This window comes from Asparagus officinalis, chromosome 2, assembly GCF_001876935.1.
Source record: "Asparagus officinalis chromosome 2, Aspof.V1, whole genome shotgun sequence".
In the NCBI taxonomy this organism is placed as follows: Eukaryota; Viridiplantae; Streptophyta; class Magnoliopsida; order Asparagales; family Asparagaceae; genus Asparagus; species Asparagus officinalis.
In genome coordinates, this window is record NC_033795.1 from 63,489,450 (window position 1) to 63,498,707 (window position 9,258).

Below are 9,258 nucleotides of genomic sequence, written 5' to 3' on the forward strand. Positions count from 1 at the left end.
TAATAAGATAGAAAACAACCACAATTAAGAAAAAAGAACACCGAGATTAACGTGTTTCAGTAGACCAACTTTAACCTACATCCACGGGGAAACAATATGAAAAATCCACTACGTATCAGAGAGAACTATAAGAGAAACCACTCAACTCTTGTCTCTCAATCTCTCAACCTCACATACATAATCAACTCTCATATTCTCTCCAAAACCCACTCCTTACAATCTTTTGGAAAGACAAAGACTGTAAAACCCTCTCCTAATATTGTAATCTTTTACACGGATAAAAACCACAAAACCCTCACCTCTTGCACAATATTCTTGAATCAGGCTATACCCTCTGCTAACCCTAAATTACAAGAATATCAGCCCTCTCCCCTCTCATTCTCTTGGTTTTTTCCTCCAATAATAGAAGAATATATAGAGGAAAACCAAAGCTAACTCCTAATCATGAAGAGACCCAATTTTCTGATCATGATAGATCTTTTAACCTATCTAATTCTTATGAAGTTATACAAAAAATCAAAGACACAATCCTAATAATCTCCATCTTTGTAATAATTCTAAGTTTTAAGATAGATATACATAAGGAAAAGTAAAGGGGCTTTTATGCAAATTTGTTAGAGGGTTTTATTAGTAAAAAGAGAGCGCTTATAAATAGTAAAGAAAAAGAAAAAGAAAACCCTATTTCTCCCGTGAGCCGTTCTTCTTCCTCCCTTCTGTGTTGTGCCGCTCGTACAATTAAAGAAAAAGGAAGAATAAAGCTTTTGTCCTCAAATCTGTTTCCGCCACACATAGCCGCTGCTCTCAAAAAAAAAATATATATATATATAAGCGGATCGTTGGGGAGATCTATTTAGGTTAGTTATCATCGAAGAATATGCGATTTTGATGACTTTGAGTTTTATGTTTTTAATTTTTAGGTTTTTATCCTATCAGGTACTAATGTCCAGACTAATGGGGATGTGGACTTCATGCCTTAATATTTCTGGACACATGTTTGGCTTTCGTTACTTAGAATAATCCAAAGATCTGTTTATGTAAGGTCGAAGCTAGTAGAGAAATGTTCTTAACCTTAGGAGCTGACTACATATACTTCATGCTGATTGGGATTATATCCTGTTGCATCCACTGACTGATGATATGCTCTAATTTGAAGTTCTAGAGGCACCGTCAAATTGTTGGGAATTGGATTAGATTGTCTATCAAGCTAAGGTAAGTGGTAAATTTATGCATTGTGCATTGCGTATTTTTCCTACAAAATGATAGTAAGTATATGTGGATTTGTTTCCTGATGGATTATATTCCTTTGTATGATTTACTGGTATATCATTTGTTGATTGGTTTGATTTTGTGATGCTCATGGATATTTTGGTATAAGCCTATGCTTATTTTCTTTATCAATTTTTTATGATTTTCATATAGTGGTAGGTTGAGATGCATATGTGTTTGATTTATTTCACTATTGGTTGGCCTTTGGCATTTTTGTATAATGTGATTAGCTTTACGAACTTTGTTTATTGTTAAAGCATATGCATCTCAAGTCAATATACCGGTATATGTCGGATATAAGCAAGCTATTAAAACAGGACTCAATGTGCCTCTATGAGGTTTTATTTTAGCGCTAAGAGCCCAAATTGGGTCTCACCGTCCCGGAACCACGGGCTTAATAATTGTGGGGTTTACCGAGTCAACCGGAGTATGAAGTGTTGACCGCATTGAGACGTAGCATGCTTATTTCTATTCCATGATTTCTAATTTTCTTAAATATTTGTATCAAATACTAGAGTTCATTAATGATTCTATATCATTCTTATATTTTGTTTATTTCTCGTTGTAATATTTTAGTTTTGCAAAACCAGTGTTTAATGTATGAATTTATCCACTTATTGAGTTGTGAACTCATTGTGTTATTTCTATTCTTTTCAGAGACTCGGGATTAGGTGGAATTGAGGATTGTCAAATTCTTAGAACGAAGCAAAGAATAATTCGAGATTGTTATTGTCTTCTAGGCGAAGGTTAAATAAAGTCTTTAATGTTTAGATGATGATTTGAGAGTTTGTAATAATGAGATTCTTTCTTTAGGTTGAGATTTATTTGGAGTTGAGGAATATTTATTTTTATCAAGTTAATTGGCTTAGTTGACTTTTGGGATTATAGAGAATATTTGTTGTTGGTTTTAGTTCAATGAAGAGATTTGTTTTAGTGTTCTTTTAATGAATGTATATTTTGGAGGACTTTTCACAGGTTTAGTCCGGCTCTAATATTCCTTTGAGGTTCGGAAATTGGGGTCGTGACAGAATGGTATCAGAGCTTAGGCTGTAGGTCATAGTTGTGTTTGGAGATGATTTTAGTAAAAGAATAAAAATAAAAATATTGGATTTTATGCGAAAAAATAGAAACTTGATGATTTATTTTGAAGTATGATCAAGGATGTATGGTGAAATTGTTGGATCAAATGGTAACACAATATCAAAGTGATCTTTGAGGTATAGTCATAGATGCTAACAAATATTTGGACATGAGTTCCTATGAGTTAAAGGTTCACTATGGACAGCATCATGAAGGATTAGGATAGGCGATGATAATGATGATATACATTATATGGTTTTGTGTTATTATAATCAAAATTTGCTATGGAAAAATTATCATCGTTATTTAAAGTTTTCCTCGTGATTTCATGAAAGCTTTGGGAACATTATCAATATGGGACGTGTGTCATACAATCCGATCAGAGAAAAAAAAACATTAAGTACAAGAAGGATATTGACAAGAGGAAAGGAAATTAGTTAGAACTAAGTAAAGTCATAACCTTACCATTCATTGTTGTCATCGAAAGATAAATATGGTGATGGTGCCTCGAGTAGAAAGTTAAATTTTGGCATTGTATTTTGGCTACTAAGGAGACGCATATATTGCAGACATAGAAGGCTAAATGTTGATAATTGAGTTAGGGATTATGGAAAGATGCTTTCTTAAGATTCAAACATGATTGAGAGAATAGTGTCATAATAGAGTAAAATCTTTTGGTGGTTTATAAAAAAATTAAGCTTGAGATAAAATAGGAATTGCAATATGAGTATGTGTTCGCGATAGGATTTGAGATTATGATTGTTTGTCCTTAATAATTTGATTTTGAAGAGAAAGTATTTGGAAGTGACAAATTGTTCTATATATGTTCTATCATGAAAGTACGGCACCATATAGAGTTGTGAAAATTATTTTGTAATAGAGATTATAAAGTTTGTCTTTTTGGTCTTATGACTCGTTGCATGAACTTTTGTTCTTAAGTTGTTTCGTTGATATTAATACCTCCAGATGTCCTGATGTTGGGCAAATAAGTAAATTAGTTTGATTGACCGGCAAGTGGAAAGGAATTAATTTTGAGTTGATGTTTTTATTTTGAAGTCTGATCGAGGACAATATGAATATTATTGGGTCAAATTTAGTTATAGAAGTATATGATTTTAGATTCATGGATTACGTAATTCCTTTTCATTTAGTTTTCCTAGAGAGAAAGGAAGAATTAGTTCAGTTTGGTTGGAGGCATGTTTGACATATGTGACTCATTAAAATACTAGAGAGAAAGGAAGAATTAGTTCAGTTTGGTTGGAGGCATGTTTGACATATGTGACTCATTAAAATATTATATAATAATATATGGTGTCATGATAAGGAATATGTCAGGGATTAGTTATTGGTGATTATTATGATTAAACTTTCATGCTAAATGTATCTATTTTTGGTGATGTTAGGCTGTTATGGCACTTGATATGAGAGAATATCATTTGAGATTTATAGAAAAGAAATTTGATGGTTTATTTTGAGATGTTATAGTAGATAGTATGCCAACGCAGTTGGTTAGATGATTATAGAAAATTCTGTGTATGAATTCTACTTAGAAACATAGAAGTATAGACTTTATAAATGTGGAAGACTATGAATGCTATTAGTTTTGATTTTTTTCAAGGAATTACATATATAGCTTGCGTAGCATAATACAAGGTAAAAACGTGTGGCTATTACTTAAGTTGCCTATGTACATAACTTGAGTATTTCATAGATTAATGTTACTGATGATTGTTATTATGAATTATGACACTATCCTTGATGACACCAACCATATGACAATGCATTAGTGGATTTCACAAATTTTGTTCGGTGAATGAGATAGTCCAATTGTAACTATATCAATTTGTAGTGGCCTCTTTGATGATGTATAACTATTTTTCGAGAGTCGAGATGGGTAAACGAATGCTTGAGGATTTTTTTTTTTTTTTGCAACATCATGACAAGCTAAAATTTTATATGAAGTTGTTGGATTTGAATTTTGATCAAGGATTGTTTCTAGTTTATTAATGCAATAATAGCTTTCAATGGCATTGGTTCTTGTTGAATGTATGATCCATTTTCTTTGTTCTAACAAGTGCATGATAGAATATCATGAGTTGAAGGATTGATTTGTGACATACATTGATGCCTCTAGTGCTTGTTTTAGGTGTAGTGTTATGCAAAAAAAAAAAAGGAATTATCCAATATGTGAAGATTTTGGAATATTGTCTGTATAGGAAGAGATGGGACATCTATACATAGAAGTTATTATTATCTTAGCAAATGAATTCAGTGATGCATTGGATAAAAAGTGAAATTATATCATATTTTGATCGACCAATCAAAACAAATATTGGAGGTTGTGGTGACTCAATATTTGAATTTATAGACCAAGAATAATGTCTACCCATCTTAAGATTGAGCATGTGTCAAGAGAGAAATTGCATAGCAAAAAGTAATGCTCATTTATTGGTTAGATTTAAGTTTGAGGTAAAACAAACTTTTTATTATGATATTTTAGTTCATAATGAGGTCGTAAGATTCAAAAACAGATCATGCTTTCTCGATGACCCAAACTTGAAGGTAGAAATCTTAGAAGACACTTTGTTTTGCATAGTAAAGACATCTTTGAAGTATGGAATTATTTAGGGACTTACAAGAATTAACTACAAGTACTTTTCATAAATGCTTAGTAGCCTAGTGGAAAGTTAAAGTTTTGGTGTTTCAAAAGGGGACAAATTTTTAAGACCAACCGTTTTGTAAAATTAATGAGTAAAATCGACCTTCTCATCAAAATAATAGCGAAATCGACCTTTTCCAAATGGACGAGACTAGTAGTCCCGTCCATTTTATGCCCAACTCTCTGCACCTCCCCACTCTCCACCCACAAATCCACCTCCCTCCCCAACACATTCCTCCCGATTGTTGATTAACTTACTAAGTTGACTTATTGCTTGCCTTGCAGCACTACTCATTCACTTGAGAAGCATGACATGTTACATGTAAAGGACATCATGAGATTCCATCTTAGTAGAGACTTTAAAGTTTGAGGTTACATTTTATATTTTGGAGAGGATTGTGGACGTATCAAGTAGCATTGCATCACCTCATGGCTTACTTCTAGTTTCCTATAATATATCTCATGTGATAATCTATGAAGCTCTCATGACAGGAAAGATTTTATATAGTCAAAAGTAGTTATATGCGACTTTGGATCAAAAGTATTAAACATTGATGATCAATAAATATTTGTCCAATGAATTCTTTTTGTGTTAAAAAAAAAGTCATTTAGAAGAAGAAACAATAGGTTGCATGAGAATGTGATGAAAGAGAAATATCTTGATCTATTTGAGGACTTGACATGTATCTAAGTTTTGTGGACAAAACTTCTTTTGAGGGGTATAATATACAATATCCCAAATTTTGTCAATTGATAATAAATATGATATAAATTTTTGAGCTGACCATATTAGCTAATATGCTCATGAAATTATTGGATGAGATTTGAGTATGTGCCGATGATAACATTTGTACATAGTACCATCATAGTCGGATTAAGGAGTTTAAAGAAAATAATTACATGATCTATGGACAATTCAAGTATGTTCAAGTTTTGAGGACAAAACTTCTGTTAAGTGGGGTAGTATGTAATAATTCTAAGTTTTAAGATAGATATACATAAGGAAAAGTAAAGGGGCTTTTATGCAAATTTGTTAGAGGGTTTTATTAGTAAAAAGAGAGCACTTATAAATAGTAAAGAAAAAGAAAAAGAAAACCCTATTTCTCCCGTGAGCCGTTCTTCTTCCTCCCTTCTGTGTTGTGCCGCTCGTACAATTAAAGAAAAAGGAAGAATAAAGCTTTTGTCCTCAAATCTGTTTCCGCCACACATAGCCGCTGCTCTCAAAAAAAAAATATATATATATATAAAAGTATGCATTGCTCTTCAAGTTTGCACAATCAGTTATATAATCTATGTGCTCTCATAGCTGATGCCTTGTTTTTGGCCATTGATTACAAAGGTTGAAATCATCATTATCAAAAGTTTGTTTTGGATCGATGGAACTAAATAGACAAGGTAAATAAGTGCCAACTTTTAGATGTTGTAAGGACGGCTTTGATCCTCGGATTTTGGTTAAGTTTCCCACTCAGACTGCAAAAATATTAGGCGGTGGGATTATTTATAATATACTTATCAAGTATATTATAATGATTTATATTATACTTAGTTCATTATGTCAAAAGAATGAAAAGATATAGACTGATCAAGTAGTTAGCATGATTAGTCACATATCATGTTAATTACCTAATAGTTAGTATTGATAATTTCTTGCATTGTTCTTTAGGAGTTTCAAGTGGCTTCGAGGAGACGTCGTGAGTGGTATTTCGATTGTCTTTCGGGTTTGAAGTAAGTGGTGAATTTATGCATTGTGCGCTGTGTATTTTTTTATATAATTATATCAAGTATACTTGGATTTGTTCCTGACGGATTATATCCTTCGTATGATTACTGGTATATCAATTGTTGATTGGTTGATTTTGTGATGCTCATGGATATTTTGGTATAAGCCTATGCTTATTTTCTTTATCAATTGTTATGTCTATTCATATAGTGGTAGGTTGAGATGCATATGTGTTTGATTTATTTCACTATTGGTTGGCCTTTGGCATATTTGTATAATGTGATTAGCTTTACGAACTTTGTTTATTGTTAAAGCATATGCATCTCAAGTCAATATACCGGTATATGTCGGATATAAGCAAGCTATTAAAACAGGACTCAATGTGCCTCTATGAGGTTCTATTTTAGCGCTAAGAGCCCAAATTGGGTCTCACCGTCCCGGAACCACGGGCTTAATAATTGTGGGGTTTACCGAGTCAACCGGAGTATGAAGTGTTGACCGCATTGAGACGTAGCATGCTTATTTCTATTCCATGATTTCTAATTTTCTTAAACATTTGTATCAAATACTAGAGTTCATTAATGATTCTATATCATTCTTATATTTTGTTTATTTCTTGTTGTAATATTTTAGTTTTGCAAAACCAGTGTTTAATGTATGAATTTATCCACTTATTGAGTTGTGAACTCATTGTGTTATTTCTATTCTTTTCAGAGACTCGGGATTAGGTGGAATTGAGGATTGTCAAATTCTTAGAACGAAGCAAAGAATAATTCGAGATTGTTATTGTCTTCTAGGCGAAGGTTAAATAAAGTCTTTAATGTTTAGATGATGATTTGAGAGTTTGTAATAATGAGATTCTTTCTTTAGGTTGAGATTTATTTGGAGTTGAGGAATATTTATTTTTATCAAGTTAATTGGCTTAGTTGACTTTTGGGATTATAGAGAATATTTGTTGTTGGTTTTAGTTCAATGAAGAGATTTGTTTTAGTGTTCTTTTAATGAATGTATATTTTGGAGGACTTTTCACAGGTTTAGTCCGGCTCTAATATTCCTTTGAGGTTCGGAAATTGGGGTCGTGACAATCTTGAATTTGATTCCCAAACTCCCTTGAAGATATATCATTGGCGTCTTAAAATTTTGCGTCTCCCGCTAGCATCTTCTACTCTTTTGCACTTCAAATCAAAAGCGCCCATACTCTTAATCAGTACCCCGAACTCCAACCTGGATGCTCCTATCACCCTCACTTTTATCTACCTTGCTATGGTGCCTCCACCTCTCTTGTGTTCACCAAGAGATCTTTACCACCTCTAACATTAGAAGCAAATCAATCATGTTTGTCCTCCCAACTTGAGCTAGACAATGGTCTCCCTCTGCTTATTGTCCTATGCTCCACCTGCATCACTCATCTCAATCTATATCGGTGCATCTTTCCTACTCCACACTACGAGCCAGATGCCTCTATCTCCTCCATCACTTGGGTTGGACCGAATACAACTGCTCATTCTCCTACAACTCCCTACAAGCTCAATGCCATCATCTTCATCTCCATGTGTGTCACTCTGTCGTGCCTGCTTGTGAGCTCCACCTAATCTGGCACTATGTTCCTCTAGTCTATACACCAACCAACTGCTACTCTTGTAATGATCCTGAATAATTGCATGCTGATAACTCTACTACAAAAACAACGTCTGATTCTCTACAATTGTCTCATCTGTTGCATACTTGTTCACCTTATGTTCCATCAAATCAGTCTCGTCACCACCATCAGAACTTTCCTTTTCTTCCCACATGACTAACTATCACGTGCTTGCCCATGCGCTTTCTTTGTCGTCATGTGGACCCCACCTGCTTAATTGCCCTCGCATGATTTTTTCTCACTTTGTGTACATCTTCTTCATCACATGAACCAGAGAACTTGAAAACATCATGAGATAAACCCTAACGTCGTCAATCACACCTCCACTGATAACCTATGACCCGATTCTGCTTCCCGTAGCCTCCTTTTTTTCTCTTTTTCTTCTTCTTGATTCTTGTAACACCGTCGATCTCACTTTTGTATGACGCCTATCTTACAAACATGCCCCCAGATCCATCATCATCACTCTGATACCACTTGTTGGGGAATTTTAGTCATCCCACGTACTATGATCTCCACAACTTAGAAGCGGACCAACAATCAACAAGATTGAAAATAACTACAATCAAGAAAAAAACACTGAGATTTATGTAGTATGGTTGACCAACTTTGACTTACATCTATAGGGCAACAATATGAGAAATCCACTATGTATCAGAGTGAACTATAAGAGGAACCACTCAACTTTCGTCTCTTAATCTTTCAACCTCACATACATAATCAACTCTCATATTCTCTCTAAAACCCACTCCTTATAATATTAGGGACGAACAAAGACTATGAAACCCGCTACCAATATTATAATCTTTTACATAGATAAAGAGCACGAAACCCTCGCCTCTTGTACAATATTCTTGAATTAGGGTACGCCCTCTACTATCCCTAGATTATAAG

General features: G+C 33.7%; 1 long non-coding RNA gene across 1 annotated transcript; it reads left to right on the plus strand.

Moving 5' to 3' along the window:
* Positions 6,268 to 7,727, plus strand: LOC109831539. Its single transcript, XR_002244444.1, has 3 exons — positions 6,268 to 6,400; positions 6,669 to 6,730; positions 7,440 to 7,727. It is a non-coding gene; the product is annotated as an uncharacterized LOC109831539 (long non-coding RNA).